Here is a 20,182-nt window from a genome sequence, read left to right as displayed (position 1 = left end):
GTCCCAGCGCACACAAAAGCGGCCGCATTTCTTCGGCCGTAAAACGTCAGCGGGTGTTTTATCTTCGCCGACCTGACGAAGCGTAAATGTCGCCCTTAAATTACGGACCGAGCGCACGCAGATACCGCTATCGCGCGACAAGAAACCTCGTCGCACGCGGCGAGCTAACGAGGACACCGAACCGGAGTTTACGATACAGCTCCGCGACCTTCGGTATTGGCGATTGTGATGTACGGGCGATAACTCTGCGCAACAAATAAATAGACTGATCATTCAGAAATCACATTGTACAGTGATGCAAGAAGAGTAAAACCGAGCACTGACTGACGTAAGAAAGCTGAAAGACTTGGCAAATCCGGTTTTACTTATTTACTTTCTGGTCGGAACTATCGCGGTTCTGGTGATAATACATGCCAAGAATCACAAAAAAGACGACAGAAATCCAGTCACAGTGAATCTGCAGTGGAGGTAAACGCTTTTGTCAACACGAGCGACCTGTGAAAGAGCATAAATTACAACGGAGCTTGTGAAGAGCGAGGACCGGGCCACGGACTACTGCAAACCGGACACCACGCGAGAAGACTGTGTGACACATTCACGAAACAAAAATCTTTCTGCGTCTCAAGAAGCTTCTACACTGAAGAGCCAAAGAAATTGGTACGCTAACCTAATATCTTTTACGGCCCACGCAAGCACTCCTAAGTGTCTATCACGACGTGTCTAAAGTAGTGCTGGAGGGCACTGACACCTTGAATCCTGCAGGGTTGTCCATAAATCCGTAAGAGTACTAGACGGTGGAGATCTCTTCTGAACAGCACGTTGAAATGCATCTAAGACATGCTCAATAATAATCAAAATATCCACGGGTGTACTGCCGGTCTACAGTTTCCAACGGGTACAATATTTCGGCGATCATACATGTCGCCATCATCAGGTGAACTGACGGACTGAGCACCTGTGAACGTGCCGGCACGGAGATCTGTACGCTATGGCTGCTCAGGGGGAACTGGGTTCGGTCGCGGCGGCGGCCGATTTAAATACCCTCCGCCCGCGGCGCGCTCACTCCGCCGTCCTCGCCCCGCACCACGGTCGCGCGGTGGAACAGATTACGACGGCGTCTGAGATGACGTCGATGTGATGGCTCTGTCCGCCGTGGTCGTCACAACTATACGTTTGCTCGATTTACTCTCGATTAACCCAATCGCTGGTTCCCAAGCCTTGCTAAGATTATAGCCACAATCACGGTTTATGAGGTCGTCATTGGTGCGAATTTCGATGGCCTCTCTAACAACGCTGTCCCAGTATCTCGATGTCTGTACCAGTATCCTCATGCGTTCATACTCCATAGCGTGATTTTCCGACAAACAATTTTCAGCGACCGCCGACTTGCTCGGACACATCAGTCGAGTGTGCCTCTAGTGTTCACGGCATCGATCCTCGACGGTACGCATCGTCTGACCAATATACGACTTGCCACATTGACACGGAATCTGGTACACACCGGCCTTCCTCAAACCGAGGTCATCTTTGGCGATCCCCACCAGTGCACGAGTTTTATTTGGAGGACAAAACACAGTTCCGACCCGGCGTTTCTTCAAAATGCGGGCGATTTTCCCCGAGAGTGCGGCTGTATATGGAATAAACGCAGTGCCTACCTCCTCCCTCGTGATTTCATCCATTTCCACAGGTTGTGCTGTAGTGGTTGGGCGGACAGCACGTTGAATCCACCACTCTGAGTACATCTACATCTACATTTAGATTTATACTCCGCAAGCCACCCAACGGTGTGTGGCGGAGGGCACTTCACGTGCCACTGTCATTACCTCCCTTTTCTGTTCCAGTCGCGTGTGGTTCGCGGGAAGAACAACCGTCTGAAAGCCTCCGTGCGCGCTCAAATCTCTCTAATTTTACATTCGTGACCTCCTCGGGAGGTATAAGTAGGGGGAAGCAATAGATTCCATACCTCATCCAGAAACGCACCCTCTCGAAACCTGGCGAGCAAGCTACACCGCGATGCAGAGCGCCTCTCTTGCAGAGTCTGCCACTTGAGTTTGCTAAACATCTCCGTAACGCTATCACGGTTACCAAATAATCCTGTGACGAAACGCGCAGCTCTTCTTTGGATCTTCTCTACCTTCTCCGTCAACCCGATCTGGTACGGATCCCACACTGATGAGCAATACTCAAGTATAGGTCGAACGAGTGTTTTGTAAGCCACCTCCTTTGTTGATGGACTACATTTTCTAAGGACTCTCCCAATGAATCTCAACCTGGTACCCGCCTTACCAACAACTAATTTTATGTGATCATTCCACTTCAAATCGTTCCGCACGCATACTCCCAGATATATTACAGATGGAACTGCTACCAGTGTTTGTTCCGCTATCATATAATCATACAATAAAGGATCCTTCTTTCTATCTATTCGCAATACATTACATTTATCTATGTTAAGGGTCAGTTGCCACTCCCTGCACCAAGTGCCTGTCCGCTGCAGATCTTCCCGCATTTCGCTACAATTTTCTAATGCTGCAACTTCTCTGTATACTACATCCTCATCCGCGAAAAGCCGCATGGAACTTCCGAAACTATCTACTACGTCATTTATATATATTGTGAAAAGCAATGGTCCCATAACACTCCCCTGTGGCACGCCAGAGGTTACCTTAACGTCTGTAGACGTCTCTCCATTGATAACAACCCATTTTTTCGAAATACATTTCTCAGATGTTCCAATTCCTGCGGTAGACTCTCTGCGTCAGAGATAGTGCGAGCCCTATGTACTAGAGTTTTAAGTAACCCATTCCTCTGTGAAGGGTGGTGGCAGCTGTCTGCGTGCAAATACAGATCAGTGTGCGTTGTCTTCCGATGCACCCCATGACCTAGGGTGCCGTCAGCCCTTCTCTTGACCAAGACGTCAAGGAAAGGTAATTTACCCTCCGTTTCAGTCTCCATAGTGAATTTGATGTTGGGGTGTACGGAATTTAGATGTTTAAGGATGTCAAGGAGTTTATCCATACCATGTGGCCAGATGACGAAAGTGTCGTCCACGTAACGGAAAAAGCAAGTAGGTTTCCATACGGATGACGACAGGGCTTCCTCCTCGAAGTTCTCCGTGTACAAATTCGCTACCGCTGGTGAGAGTGGGCTACCCATGGCGACTCCCTCCGTTTGTTCGTAGTATTCTCCATTAAAAAGAAAATACGTGGAAGTCAAGACATGCATCTCTGACGCAGAGAGTCTACCCCAGGAATTGGAACATCTGAGAACGGCATTTCGAAAAAATGGGTACTCAGAGTGGCAGATTCAACGTGCTCTCCACCCAACCACTACAGCACAAGCTGTGGAGATGGATGAAATCACGAGGGAGGAGGTAGGCACTGCGTTTATTCCATATACAGCCGCACTCTCGGGGAAAATCGCCAGCATTTTGAAGAAACACCGGGTCGGAACTGTGTTTTGTCCTCCACTGGTGGGGAGCGCCAAAGATGACCTCGGTTTGAGGAAGGCCGGCGTGTACCAGATTCCGTGTCAATGTGGCAAGTCGTATATGGGTCAGACAATGCGTACCGTCGAGGATCGATGCCGTGAACACCAGAGACACACTCGACTGATGTATCCGAGGAAGTCGGCGGTCGCTGAGCATTGTTTGGCGGAAAATCACGCTATGGAGTATGAACGCACGAGGATTCTGGTACAGACATCGAGATACTGGGACAGCGTTGTTAAAGAGGCCATCGAAATTCGCACCAATGACGACCTCATAAACCGCGACTGTGGCTATAATTTTAGCAAGGCTTGGGAACCAGCGATTGGGTTAATCAAGAGTAAATCGAGCAATCGTATAGTTGTGACGACCACGGCGGACAGAGCCATCACACCGACGTCATCTCAGACGCCGTCGCAATTTGTTCCACCGCGCAACCGTGGCGCGGGGCGCGGACGGCGGAGTGAGCGCGCCGCGGGCGGAGGGTATTTAAATCGGCCGGCGCCGCGACCGAACCCAGTTCCCTCTGAGCAGCCATAGCGTACGGATCTCCGTGCCGGCACGTTCACAGGAGCTCAGTCCGTCAGTTCACCTGATGATGGCGACATGTATGATGGCCGAAATATTGTGCCCGTTGGACACTGTGGACCGGCAGTACACCCGTGGATATTTTGATTATCAAATACGCTGGGAGAAGCTCAAGAATCACGTGCTCAATAATGTTCATGCCTGGGGAGTTTGGTCGCCACTCAGATGAATGTTCCTGAAGCCACTCTATAGTATTTCTGGATTTGTGGAGTGTCCCGTTGTCCTGCTGGAATTGTCCAAGTCCGTCGGAGAGCACAATGGACGTGGATGGATGCAGGTGATCAGACAGGATGCTTACGTACGTGTCACCTGTCAGAATCTTATCTAGACGTAACAGGGGTCCCATATCACTCCAACTGCACACACTCCATACCATTACAGAGCCTTCACCAGCTTGAACAGTCCCCTGCTAACATCCAGGATCTATTGATTCATGGGGTTGTCTTCATACCCATACACGTCCATCCACTTTGTACAATTTGAAACGAGACTCGTCCAACCAGGCAACATGTTTCCAGTCGTCGAATGTCGGCTTTGACGGGCACAGGTGAAGCGTAAAAATATGTGTCGTGCAGTCATCAAGGGCTACAGGAGTGGGCCTTCGGCTTCGAAATCCCATATGGATGATGTGTCGTTGAATTGTTTGCACGCTGACGCTTGTTGATGCCCCAGCACTGAAATCTGCAGCGATTTGCGGAAGGGTTGCACTTCTGTCAGGCTTAAAGATTCTCTTCAGACGTCGTTGGTCCCGTACTAGCAGGATTTTTTTCCAGGCGCAGCGATGTCGCAGATTTGATGTTTTATCGGATTCCTGATATTCACGGTACACTCGTGAAATGGTCGTTAGGGAAAATCCCCACTTCATCGCTACCTCGGAGATGCTGTGTCCCATCGCTCGTGCGTCTGTTATAACGCCACGTCCGAACTCACTTAAATCTTGATGACTTGCCATTGTAACAGCAGTAACCGATCTAACAACTGCACCAGACACTTGTTGGCTTATGATGGCTTTGTCGACCGCAGCGCCGTGTTCTACCAGTTACTTGTCTTTGTATTTGAATACACATTCCTATACCAGTTTCTTTGGTGCTTCAGTGTGTAACCTTTGTCTTCTGTATTTTACTATTTTTCTTCTGTATTTTACTATTTTACAATAGTTTTATGCAGTTACAGTAAATCATAACTAAGTTTTTTCATATCTCGCTCTGCATGATGCGGTGATATAGCAGGTGATATTAGTATTTTTCTAGCAAAACGCTGATATTCACATTTTTAGTAGTTTTTCATAATGACTGGTAACACGAGAGAAAACTCCGCAAAATTGTAGGCGTGGAAGCTTTTAGAATACAGTGCCACCTGAAATTTGCGTTGCAAGGAGAACACCTGTGAAAATCGAAATAGTTTTGAGACTTCACAACAAATGGTCCGGGATACACTCGCTTCTCTTTAATATCCATTACACGTTCTGACCTTCTTCAGACTGGTGCTGATCTGATTCGTTCGTCTTTGTAGCGGCCTAAGACACAGACTCTGCTTGCGCAGACAACAACTGTGCACGTTGGAGACGACATACAACTCATTACGTAAACCTCGTGCTTCGTTATGATTGGAGAATAGTATTTGACGTGTTTTGTTAGCATGTGAACCCATATCACATGAAAATTGAACCGTGTACTTCCACCAGATAACTCGTAACTTTTTCGCTGGGTGATGGACTTCGTGGCTGTGAAGAGGAAGCTAAGAAAATTTAAACCGAGATCTGTCATGCTCAATGCGCCTCTTGGTGTAGATTGGGCTTTAGGGCTGAGGCAGTATGCTGCGCATCGGACTGACGGCATCCCATGTGGGTTGGAGTGCGGGGTACTGGGATGGAGGGTGGTTCAAAATGCTTCAAGTGGCTCTGAGCACTATGGGACTTAACATCTGACCTCACCAGTCCCCTAGACTTAGAACTACTTAAACCTAACTAACCTAAGGACATCACACACATCCATGCCCGAGGCAGGATTCGAACCTGCGACCGTAGGAGCAGCGCGGTTCCTGACTGAAGCGCCTAGAACCGCTCGGCCACAACGGCTGGCGATGGGGGGTGGCATTTGGCCACAGTAATGCCTTTGTGGATTGAAGGTTACCACTTAGCAGGCCTTAAACTCTTCGCTGAAAGTTCCTGGGGCATATTTCACTGATGGTTTACTGGGATTTGATCAACGCAACTGGACTATGTTGAGTCTGGTGAGCGTTAATTTGTTAAAGTTGAACAAATGGTTTTGATTCGACTCTACTGTAATGTCTCTACGTCTCTGGCCGTGCTTCGGCGAACTAGAACAAGAGTAACATTGTTAGAGGCTGTCAGAGTGTTTTGTAGCCTGTATGGTTTTTCATGTGCTGAGGTAACATTTTGCAGCTGCTTCCTGCTTTATGTATTTTGCCACATGAACCGTGATGGCTTTAATTTTTGGCGGAATGGCAGTCCTCTGGTGCCACTAACTACAAGGGCTGCTGATATGGATCTGATTATCTGACGCGAGCTAGGATCTTTGGTCGAAGCGTGTGTTGTTGGTTTCACGCGTTCTGAGACAGTCAGTTGGCTGGCTGACAATTTGTTGGTTTTGGGGAACTCCGCAGGTCCGGCACGGGCCACGAGAGGCCGCAGCTGGTTGAATCGGTCGGAGGCCGGCCTTGCCGGCTGGTAGCGGCGAGTGCAACCTGCGCCTGTACGGATTCGAGGAAATAACACCCCAGCTTGGAATCCTAGAAGTCACGGCTCCTTTATATCTGAGTGGAGTTGTGTCGTTTTCCTATTTTTTCGGTAGTTGATATGGCAAGGCCAAGTCTGTAAAATTCGTTGGTTGATCGTTTAAAAGGGGGGGGGAGGGACTAAACTGAGAGGTCATCGGTCCCTTGTTCCCAGTAGAACAATTACCCAAGGGAAAGAAGAAAACAAAGAAGACATACAGCACAATAACAAAAGAAAGGAAGAACCAGAAGAACGATAGAAGGACAAAAAACACTACAATGGACAAAATAGCACAAGAAAACCACAGAGAGACGCAAGAAACAGGGAGAGGAGATAAAAAACAAGAAAGCACATTACCATGGCTGGCTGACCATGAGAATAAAAAAGGAGAAACCAGCCACTCTGCAACACATTGAAACCTCCACTATAAAAGCTCTAGGGTGGAGGACACAGAGGGACAATGGACATGCGCCAAAACTCGGATCAAATGATAAAACCAATCCTTACGAATAAAACGTAAAACTAAAGCTGCTGTTGAGGCACTGTCACCCAACACGGAAGGTAGGGTGCTGGAAAAGTTAAAAGTCTACCGCAGAGCAGCTAAAACTGGGCAGTCCAACAAGAGGTGGACGACTGTCATTTGGGAGCCACAGCGACACTGAGGTGGGTCCTCGCGACTATGTGTGAGCCACGTATGGCCAATCCGGAGTCGACAAAGGACAACTGATTCCCTGCGAGAAACCAGCAGGAAGGACTTACACATATTTGTAGTCTCCTTAATGACACACAGTTTGTTGTACATACTGTTACGCCACTCCGCCTTCGAAAGCCGAAAAACCTTACCGCATAAGACACAAGGTAGGTCAGTTTCAGAGATGCCCAATCCCAGGGCCGGTTTCGACGTAGCCTGTTTGGCCAGCCTGTCAGCAAGTTCGTTTCCTGGTATTCCGACGTGTCCTGGGAGCCACACAAACACCACTGAACTACTGGACCGTTCCAGGGCAGAGGTGACTCCTGGATGTTCGTTAGCAAAGGATGGCGAGGTTAGCACTGGTCTATAGCTTGTAAGCTGCTCAATCAGAACAGAGAAGAAACGACTGACCAGAACAGGAACGGGTGTACAGAAGTGCACGAGATATGGCCACAAGCTCTGCAGTAAATACACTGCAGCCAGCGTGCAAGGAATGCTGTTCAATGTGGCCTCTGTGGGCATAGGAGAAGCCCATTACCATCAGCCATCGAGCCGTCAGTGTAAACAACTTCAGAGCCCCGGAACACGTCAAGAATCGAGAGTGGCGGGGTTGACGGAGTCCTTAGGGCCACGCAAAAGGTCCAGACGACGCCTCGGCCGAGGTCTACACTATGGAGGTGTACGTGAACAGACCTAGAGTAGAGGTAGTAAAGGGAAGGACTCCAGTTCGGAGAGAAGGGATCGCACGCGAACTGCAATCGTGAGCCCTGACCTGGGCCGCCGATGCTGGAGATGGACTGCCGCGGGCGGGAAAAGGAGACGGTAATTCGGATGCTCAGGAGAACTACGAATGTTTGCAACATAGCTGGCCAGCAGTTGTGCATGTCGGATCCGCAGTGGAGGTACTCCGGCCTAGGACACTGGTCACCGGACTCATTCTAAAAGCTCCAACGTTAGGCGAACGCCGCAGTGGAGCACTGGGTCGAGTAAACGCAACGCCGAGGGTGGCGCCGAACCATAAACCAGACTCCCATAGTCAAGGCGGTATTCAACAAGGGCTCTGTAGAGCTGCAGCAGCGTAGAGCGATCTGCACCCCACTTGGTGTTGCTCAGGCAGTGGAGGGCATTGAGGTGCTGCCAGCACTCCCCCTTAAGCTGACAAGGGTGAGGTAGCCAAGTCAATCAGACGAAGAAAACCAGTCCTAAGAATCGATACATCTCCACTACAGTGAGTGTATCGTTATGAATATAAAGTTCAGAATTGCATGACACACGACTTCGCGGTTGAAAACTGGAAGCCGTGGGCTACAGCCCATCACTGCGCCTTGTGAATGGCTTCCTGTAGGCGCCGCTCAGCAACCACCAGTATTAGAGGAGCAATACGAAATGCAGAAGTCATCTGCATACTGGGAAGCGAAGACCGACGGCCCTACAGCTGCTGCTAGGCCGTTGATGGCCACTACACTCAATATGGAACCCTGTGGAACGCCATTCTCCTGAATACCGGGGGGAACTATGGGAGGCACCAACTTTGACACGGAAAGTACGGAGCGACAGGAAGTTTTGGATAAAAACCAGGAGCGGGCCCCGGAGACCCCACTCATACAATGTAGCAAGTATATGATGTCGCCATGTCGTGTCGTATGCCTTATTTAAGTAAAAAAAGACGGCATCCAGATGTTGGCGTCTGGAAAAGGCTGTTCGGACGGCAGTCTCGAGGGACAGAAGATTATCAGTGGTAGAGCGACCCTGGCGCAAGCCACGAGACTCCAGGACCCGACCCAACACCCGACACACTGTAGGTTCCAGCAGTTTACAGAGAACGTTGGTGAGTCTGATGGGCCGATCGCTATCCACCTCAAGCGGATTTTCACCGGGTTTCAGCACCGGAACGATGGTGGTCTCCCGCCATTGCGACGTAAAGAAGCCATCGCACCAGATCCAGTTGAAGATGATGAGGAGATATCGCTTGTAGTCAGACGAGAGAGAGCTGTTTAATCATCTGACTCTTGATCCAATGCTGTGTCAGGGCAATGTGCAATGGCACTGAGGAGCTCCTACGCTGTAGTTGGGTTCACTGTGGCGTGTAGTCAACGAGAGAACTTTCCTTTCCATCTGCTGTTTGAGGGTGCAAAAGGCGCGGGGGGGGGGGGGGGAGGGAGGGTCGTTCTCCGACGCAGAGGCTCGAGCATAGTGCTCAGCAAAGTGCCCGGCAATCGCGTTTGCGTCGGTAGAGAGCACGCCATTAATGTTAACTTCAGCGACACCTGTTGGGGTCTGGTACCCAAAAAGACGTCTGATCTTCATCCAGGCTTGGGAAGGTGACGTATGGGACACAATGGTCGACACATACCTCTCCTAACACACCTGTTTCAAAAACGTTTGAAATGGCTCTGAGCACTATGGGACTTAACTACTGTGGTCATCAGTCCCCTAGAACTTAGAGCTACTTAAACCTAACTAACCTAAGGACATCACACACATCCATGCCCCAGGCAGGATTCGAACCTGCGACCGTAGCAGTCACGCGGTTGCAGACTGTAGCGCCTATAACCGCACGGCCACTCCGGCCGGCACACCTGTTTCCGTCGTTTTATAAGCAGGCGAACGCGGGCACGGAGCCGCTTAAAGGCTATTAGGTCCACTAACCTAACCTTCAGAAAACATGGCGGGACCTTTGAATTTTGGCGGGAAAATAGTCCAGTTGTGCTACGTCCACTAACCTAAGCCTCCAGAAGAAAAAAAAATTGCAGGAAGTTTGAATTCCTACAGGATAATGCATGCAAAGACCGTACTTGTCTTTTTTATTATTACTGATTAGCATTCATTAACATTTATTACCATTCATTATCATTTATTATCATTCATTATCATTCATTATCATTTATTATTATTGACCTACCTCCACTAGAAAATTCCCTCCAAATTCAAATTCCAACGTGATAATGGCTGCAAAACCTTACTTTTGTTTATTATTCATTATCATTCATTATCATTTATTAACATTCATTATCATTCATTGTCATTCATTATCATTCATTATCATTTATTATCATTCATTATCATTTATTATTATAGGCCTACCTCCACTAGAAAATTGCGCCAAATTCAAATTCCAACACGATATTCTCTCGAAAACTGTACTTCTATGTATTATTATCATTTATTATTTATTCAAAATGTCCGATTTCCTCGGTGAGAAAGCCATTCTCCTTACATCCATAACAATAATCTATCACAAGTTCAAATTCCCAACACCATAATTGATTGCATGTACGAGCTTTCTCCGTCACTTATCTTTTTCCACGGGTAACCTACTATAATCGCGTCAAATAATAAACTGCACTTAATAGTGACGTAATTCACGTCTTTTGATTTTGCAGGGGGGAAGGGACTGAAGCAGTACGGTCATCACTTGTTCTCCAACACAGTCAGCACACACATCTTTGATATCGCAGTGCTGTCACCACGACGTCCGTGCTCCAACTGAATTAGTTCAAGTCCTCGCCACCCCCTGGCCAGCGCGCAGAGACACTGCCTACGCCTGTCGCGTGAGGCGCCCGGCCACTAGCGTGGAGGGCGAGCTCAGCGATCGCTCCCACGTCGTAAACATGTTTTCGCTGGACACGCTGGAACTTGTCGAGTTTGACGTCACAGCAGCCCCTTGTCCGCTCTCCACGTGTATTAGTCACCTCCACACGTTTCCCGCCAAAATTGTCTGCCTCGGGGCTGAATCCCAACGAGTTAAAATTTCATAGAGTGGCTGAGATACTAGTTACAACGCTCCTAGCGGCAACCAACGCTAACTCGGCCGCCATGTTCTCCTTAGTCAAAACATTAGGAAAGCGTTACTGTTGTTTGTGTTGGAAGTGTGTCAGCTGTTGTGATATTACTGCAATATTTAACTTTTCTAGTTGACTTTTTTGTTACAAAATATAAAGTCAACATGCCTGCAGTGTGTTCAGCGTTCAACTGCACAAATCGCAGCGATAAAACAACAAATATTTCATATTATAAGTAAGTATATTAGTAACGAAATACGACACACGTTTTTTAATGTTTATTAAAGAGTCATTTGCATTGGAACTGTAATTATGCTTAAGACAAATGCAGGAAGTAATTTATTTATCGTTGATTACAGATTTCCTTTAAAAGATAAGGAAATTACAAAAAGATGGGTTATAAATATGAAGCGAGAAAACTGGTTTCCTACTACAGCCAGTTACCTCTGTTCAGCTCATTTTGAAGAGAAATATATGTACCACACAAATGTCCAGAGGCGCCTTTTGTCAAAACCAGTACCTACTATCTGTAACTTCCCACCACATTTACAAAAGCAAGATAAAATATTACGACCACAACCCAGAAAGCGATCTTTCGACAATTTGCAAGATAGTGCTATTACATTGACATCATTAGCACAAAGTAAGTCAATAATTTAATTTTACTCCGTGTTCTTATTACTTTGAATTACATACTTTCTATTATAATCTTATGGTGTAACTCTGTTATAAACTTATGATGTAACTGCATTCTTTCAGTGCCTGTCGGACCTACATCTGTTTCTGCTGACCACAATTACTGTCTACCAAGCCCTAAGAAGTTGAAAACACAATATAACAGAGTACAAGTAGAGAATGTGCGACTAAAGAAGCGGATAAAGCAAATGAAGCAACTTAGTGCACAACATAAAAGAAGAATAGTGCAGTTACAGACTTTAGTTGCTGGTTTGAGAAGAAGGCTATGCAGTTCAGTTTCTGATATGTTAAACAGTGAACATGTATTTGGTTCGTTGAAGGAGCTATTGGAACTTCAGTGCAGTGCTAAAGTATGCCATTATTCTCAGCAAATAAGGAAATTTGCCCTGACCCTACACTTTTATTCTGCCAAGGCATAGCGACAAAAATATCGCATTTTTGCGACCGTTACTGTTTCTAATAGTTAACCACAGCATGTTTAGAAGTTTCACCGTAATATTCTGGTGGTACCAGCTCTAATTGCATTAATTTATGGGCAACAAGTAACGTTATAGTGGATGGACAGACTTATTTGAGTTGTCTTGTAGTGTTATCTACATCGAAAAGTTTAGCCATATTTCGACAAAAACATCCCTTTTTGCTGTCAGTGTACACTGAAATCACTGCTGTCTATTGCTTGTTTTAGAAAAAATAAAGCTAGTATGGGCTATTTCAAGTAAGTCAAACGCAGTTACAAGGGGGCGGGACACAGCAGACGAATGCCTTGACTAAAGAAAACATGGCGGCCAGAACTTCAATTTGCTTCAAACATGGCGGACCTATAGCCACTCTATGAAATTTTAACTCATTACTGAACCCCACAACGGTCAACTGTTCCCTGAGCAAGTCCGAACCTGCAGATACCGACCTCACACAGCTGTTCGCCACGTGTCCTTGTGCGATTGAGAATGCTGTGCTACAATTTTGGCGGCAAAGTTAGCTCGACAGTGAAATCCGCCATGACTATATAACATCATGTTTGGACTGCACTAGAACGCCCGCTAATTGACTCGCTCTTGCGCGAGCGTAATAACTGTACAATCGCTGCGCCACCACCCCGCTTACGTCACACACCCTCCATGCAAACGACAGACATAGCCTTCTGTAAATACCTGGAGACATTACGGTCCATGCTCACACAGCGATACTCCAGAGCGCAGCTGACGTACGCGCGGCGACTGAGCCCGCTCCTTGGCCGGCTGACGTCAAGCGGTATATGATGCCCGCACAGCCCCCACGGCCAGCACGCCAGGTAGCGGCGGCGCCACAAACGGTCGGCCGCGAGCACTTAACACGGACACGATGTTTCCTGTCGACCGCGTGCCGTGCGCGTTTGCTCATCGCGAGAACGCTCGATAACTCACTCTCACCACCCCGCTATATTAAATAATTCCATTTACAATTTCATACACATATTCAAACGTGTTCAACTCCCTAATATCAATTACTTTTCGAGGACCAGAGCGCCGCCTCCTCCTCCTAGGAACCAGCTCCAAGTTTGAAATCTGTCATTAAACAAAGCTCACTTGCACCTCCGCCACCAACCTAAGAAAATTGTTTCAAACTAAGCCACCAGCACTCCACCTCTTCCTACACGTTTCTGGTAAACGGAATGTTTTTTCTACCGAGCTGAAAACTTCCTTGACGTCACAACGCATGATCGACCACGTGTCTCTGTCAGACAAAGAACGCTCTCACTAAGTTAACTGAACACCTGATTCTCATTATTCAGCACACATGCTTCGATTATCTAATCCAGGATCTTGGCGAAAACACACGTCCGTACACATGAGCCATCGCGCGCACCTAGCTTAGTACCTCCGCAAGTGAATGTAACAAAGTCCACATGACTATTTAATTAATCTGATCAATTATTTAACCTCTCTGATGCGGAAAACTGCCACGACCACCTAGACTTGGAATCAATTTTCGCCACTGCCACACCCACCCACCTGGACTTGAAATGAAATAGTTAAAGTCCCTACCGACTACCACGTCCTTTTACCGACCCATGTTCGTTGGCTAACATGTACTAATGCTTGCATCCGTTTACTAAGGTGCACTAACGTGTACTAACCCACATTAAATTATATCACATTCTGTCTATACAAGTAAGCCAAGCTTCAATTCTGATGGTCAGTTCGTGTTTCACTACCAAACACAAGAAAATTGTGGCAAACGAAGCCACTAACCTAAGTCATTTGTGACGACTCAAAATCGTCTGCTTTGCCTCTCTCACACACCATGAGCGCGAGACCGCCCACATCACAGTCTGGACCTTTATACTGGAGTCGGACATACTCCTGTATAAATATTCTAGCTAAACTATGACCCTAATAGTGTTGTTCAATCCACACGGTCTAGCACATGGCCAGAGCACACCCCCAGTACCTAAGCTGAGAACATTGCTCGCCCCATCTTTAGTTAACCGCTGAGAGACAGAGATATGCTGCAATGACATCCCTCGCGCTCTCGTAGCTACTCACCTCAGAAATTCGATCTAACAAACCCTCTAAGTAGAAAAAATAACAACCAACTCGAACTCTCTCATATTCTATATCGTCCCACAAATACTTAACGTACATTTTATTTACGCATCGAGTATACCTATCACTCTCATACAAAAAACACTCGTCCTGATATACCTGGTGTCATGTTGCACAGTCGGCCGACACGCAAACAGCTCCTAATTTCAGTGCACAATATCAAATTGCTTCTAAATAATGCAGTACACATAACTGTAAACACCATCAGTACTCGTAATATGTCCAAATAATGCACAGCAAAGTAACTCAACAGACGCGCGCAATCAACCTATCCCACATTAAGTCACACGTCCGACAGTGCTCAATTCGCTCAAAGGCCTCTATTCGACCCTTCAAACATGACTTGATGACAGCCGCATTCACACCGAACACCTGAGAAATTCATGTCACCTACACGCCGAACATTATCCAAGCCAGGCCACGAGAGTCGTCTGTCACCGTCCTAACTCAGTGCGGTCCAACACACATGTTAAGGCCGCATTCCATTGCTCGCTGGCCTATATGGGACACATTTCTACCTTCACGTCTGTTGTCAGAATAGCCGAGAGCGAGTTCACACACACACCGTCCGCACACATCCCAGCGCTTCTCTCCCCTCTCAATCTAAAACAATCATTTGAAAATTTAAAAAAATAGAATAATAAGAGCCCAGTCAACCTCTCCGAAATTGTATAGTGCCCCCAAAAATAGTTAACGGTCGCTTTCGTGTTTTCTAAGCTTATTTGTAAATTCACATTCTTACCTTAACAGAACTTGTTCACCAAAATAATACTGAATGCGCTCCCCACCTCCTTCCATTCCAGCTCTCAACATACGCAAATGTTCTCAGCCCTCCTATATCCCAGCACAACCGATTAATCATTATTATTCCTTCTTATCGAATTTACTGGTCTAATTTCCTAAGGACCCGTTATCGAAGTACCATCCTGCTTTTCTTTCTGAGGCTTCCTGTGCTTACTTTTATAGAGATCGCTAAATTACCTCCACAGCCCCCCTCAATCTACACACACACACACACACACACACACACACACACACACACACACACACACACACACATACGGTCATCCTCTCTACTCGTCCCATAACATAAGCATTAGTAACTTTACAATCCATTATATACAAACCCTACACAATGTAAACCACATTAACTTCACAAAACCCACTACATGCCCCAATTCTCTCAATTCCTAAGGAAGCACTGTGAACCTGCTCTTTCTTTCTACACACGCCACACTCAGCGGTAATCAGCCCTTCTGCATCAACGGACGGAAGTCCCTCTCAGAAGTGTTCCACAAATTCGGCGATCGTTCCCCCTCAACACAAATGCGTTACTCTCTCTTCTTCTTCCTTGCCTGCTCGCTTTTTTTCTACAAACTTATCCAGACTCATAGACTACAAGAACACACCAATTTTTCTTTCTAAGTACAGCATCCTTTAAACCACTCAATAACTAGAAACAAACAGACCAAAAAATTATATTCGCATTCTCGAATACCGAAGTCGTTGATCTCATTATACTTATACAGTTAAATCTTACGATCGCGGTCTCATTTGACTGGCATTCCACAATGAGCTAAGTATCGGAAATACACTCCCTTGACCGCTGTTTCTCTGGAAATATCTCTACCGTCCTTACGACTTCCTCTCTACTCGTCACATAACATAGTCAATATTAACTTTATAGTGCAGTATATACAAACGCTACACAATGTAAACCACATTAACTTCACAATACAGTACATACACATTTGACACAAAACAGTGCACTTATCCAGTATATCTCTACAGCATGCGAAAAAAATATCCTATCCCTACAGCGTCTATATACAGCAATGCTCCCCAATCCTACGAAAGCACCGTCAACCTGCTCTCTCTACAGACCCGGCACTCAGAGCTAATCTTCCCTCTTACATCAGCGGACCTAAGTCACCTTCAGGACTCTTTTTTACAAATTCGGTATCGTTCCCCCTCAGCACAAACGCCTTACTGTCTCTCCTTCCTTATCTGTTCGCTTTTCTTTAAACATCCTCAGACTCATAGACTGCAAGAACACATGTACTTTCTCCATAATATTACACCATTTTAGCTGCACTTCTCAATATCATGCACTAGGCTACACCCTACCGATCACTAGTTCATCATAATTCCCAAGATATAGACTTCAAATTAATTCTCTACAAACGCCGAACTTTATCTATGTGCAGCATGCTGTAAACCACTAACTAACTAGAAACAAACATACGCAAAATGATATTTCCACTCTCGAATACCGGTCTCAGTCATGTAACATTTTCGAGATCTTGGCTATAATTTACACGTCAACTAAGGTCAGTCCCAGGTCTAGAGAACAGACAAGCATTTATCCAACACACCACAATCTATCTTCATTCAGCTAAATAAAGGAAGCAAATGTGCAGAAGTAGTCAACGGAACAATCTACATCCCATCTAATAACACTTCAACCCAAATCAATCATCTTCTCAAATTCTGACTTGATCACCAAAGCCACCCAACCCATAATATTGCTTTGCTATTCGGTCGTCCAGAGGACATCAAAGTTCGCTCTTACAGATCCATACACCCCAACAGGTTTCTGCATTCGGACAGCTGCTCCAGTTATTTATTATCATTTATGATCATTTATTATTATTTATTATGATTTATTATTATTTATATCATGTTACGTAACAAAAATGGCTCCAACTGTGTTTAGCTCCTATGACAACCACCAGAGCGCTCTGCCATCACGTCAGTTGATCACGCAATTACCATCATTCAAGACGGCTGCACCCAGTGCGAAACGTGTCACCTTTCCCGAACCTGAATGATACATTACAATTCCAACTTGGCTTTAGTCACACCCTACACATCGTTCAACTGATCCCATTTACAGATCTTTGCGCATCTGATATATGCAATTTAGGTCGGAGAAAGACATATCAGTTACCTTCTGCAGCCTGTCTACAAGCAGAATGACCTCAGTTACTGCAACAGGACCTTGTCTTGACCATTCGCCTGAATTTCAAGCGCCACCGTCGGCATGTCAAAGCCACATATCTGACCATCTAAACAGCCGTCCACTAAGCCCCAGGACCAGCATGCCGTAGTGGGCTCTCTCTCTGTACCTGCTCTCCAGCTATTGTCTAACGACATACACTGCACAGACGGAATCCTGAATAGCGCAGATCTCTATCCTCCCCTGCATCTCCAATTCGACATGTACACAGTGTCTCCCCCAGCCAGCGAACCCGTCGTCATTCACGTTGCGCCGACAATTCTGTCAAAACTCACTTTCTAAGCAAAGATGAGTATTCATTTAGAACAAATAGACAAACATAACTCCAAGCAGAAGTCATACATATGATTAAAAAGAAAAAAAAAATGACCTCAATTTAGATTATCCGACATTTATTTACGTGTCCTAATGATACAGTCGTAGATGAGTCGTGTCATCCACTCGCTCACTCCTTCTACACACACTTTCACAGAACTTGTTCTACTTATATGCCACCCACCCTGTTATAATGATTTTGAACAAGCATTTACGCCCCCACATACAACCCAGCTCAATAGAACATAATAATTCCTTTTTCCACAGACAGCCATATTCGGTGAACACTTAAATGTACTAAATTACGCACACATGTAATCAAATAAGCAAATACTTTTACTGACATACACACACCTCTCACTGAGGATAGGGCATTTAATATTATACACCAATGATAACCATATTCCGACGCACACCTTGTCCTCGTAATAAAGCACACTGGCCAATCATCTGACAGCATGTTTTCCTAATTTCAATGTCATAGCTAAACCACACCTCCTCTACTTTGCAAGTATCATTGCGAGCATTGATAGATGACTGCTCAGTACGTCCATTCACACTTAATTCTCGAACACATAAAAACGACCAAAGTATACCAGACAACGATATACATATTTCTAAGACCTCGCGCATAGTACTCGAACAATCTCTCTGCCTATGCGGTCACAGAGCAATCTCGCCCTCTTACGATAAAAGACCATCCTCACTTCGGCATTGACCACTCTACCCCACAACGTCGCTACCCAATTAATCCTGAACCTAGCGGAGGAATATAGCTACACTTCACCTCTCTTGTCTGAATAGAGCTTTCCTAGACCTAACCCCTCCAAGTGCACCACATTTCTCGAGATGTACGCAAGTATTGGAGCTTAGCACACCATATCGATCTATAGTAACAGATCTCAAAGTGCCTTAATTTAATAGCATACAGTTAAGAAGAACAAGAACGGCGTGATATTTATACGCAACGTAGTTCGATACATATTTACGTGAATCATCCAATCTATCATGTGTAAAACACTGTAGCTGCATATGGCTAGAACGCAGGCTATATGACGTGACTAAAGCATCCAGATGGAACACTGGAAAAGAAATCGACCTTCAGCAACTTGTCCTTCTCCAGAATAAATGAGTCAATGTTTAAATCCTACCTAGTTACAGCTCTGTCTCAATCGATCATCCCGTACACTTTCTGTTATCCTTTAACACAGAGGTGAGTAAGTTTAGACGTGAATGATTCTCTGTCCTCCTCAAAAGCATCAAATACAGTATTCAACTCGCGTGTATCACTGCTACCTCAGTAGACATACACTATAATACGAACTCCACGAGAAAAAATTGACTACCTTCCTTAGTCCGCTCCGTTCGATGTCGTCGTTTTCCTGCATTCCTCTTGTTGCAGCGTACTTGACTCCATGTACAAATTCCCCCCTGCGAACCAGAAGATAAGCAAGTACGTTCTCATTTTCACCGCATTTCGGTGTATATTAGGTTAGTTTATACCTATGCGCTAATCAGTTTTCGCATTTCTTTCGATTTTATGTCAGATCCATCCATGCGACCGCGACATAAGTTATCGTTCTGTGTTCTGAAATTGTCTCTAAATGCAACCAAGGCGTATCCAGTCACCTCCACATTCGGAGAGCGCTTGCTCTGTTTTCTGTATCTCTATGTACATGCACGCCTTGCGGAAGGCTCGCAGGACCGGCGGTAGAGTAGGGTTAACGTACGAATGTGGATCCGCCGGTGGGTTATATGGAGAGCGGTGTTCAGACGCGGATCCACAATACGCCGCGCACGGGGTAGTGTTTGAAGGTGGATCCGCCTCGCGCAAGGTAGCAAGCTGTATTCGAATGCAGATCCACAGTATTCAATACCCGAGTTAGCGTTCGAGTGTGTATCTGCTGCGTACTATATATCCGGAGCTGTGTCCGAGAGGCGGATCCACCATACGCAGCATCCGTGATCGGGATCGCGGGTGGACCAAGCACGCGTTACGTCCGGAGAAGAATTCTATGCTCGAAGTTTGGTCCACCAGCCGATGGGACCGGGTTCTGGGAGCCGTCCACGAGGCGTGCATGTAGGCAGAGATACAGAAAACAGAGCAAGCGCTCTCCGAATGTGGAGGATGGCCATTGCCAGGAGTCCCGTTGCCCCAGGGTGATGGGCATCTACTCTCTGGCATACGTGGGGAGTTAAGGCGCAGGCATCAGCAGAGCGATCCCTGTGTGTTCAGCGGTCTACAGCCAGCAGGGTATATGGCGGCTCCACCGCAACGGACT

The sequence above is a fragment of the Schistocerca serialis genome, chromosome 9 (assembly GCF_023864345.2).
Source record: "Schistocerca serialis cubense isolate TAMUIC-IGC-003099 chromosome 9, iqSchSeri2.2, whole genome shotgun sequence".
Classification (NCBI taxonomy): domain Eukaryota; kingdom Metazoa; phylum Arthropoda; class Insecta; order Orthoptera; family Acrididae; genus Schistocerca; species Schistocerca serialis.
Note: the sequence above shows the minus strand (reverse complement) of the source record.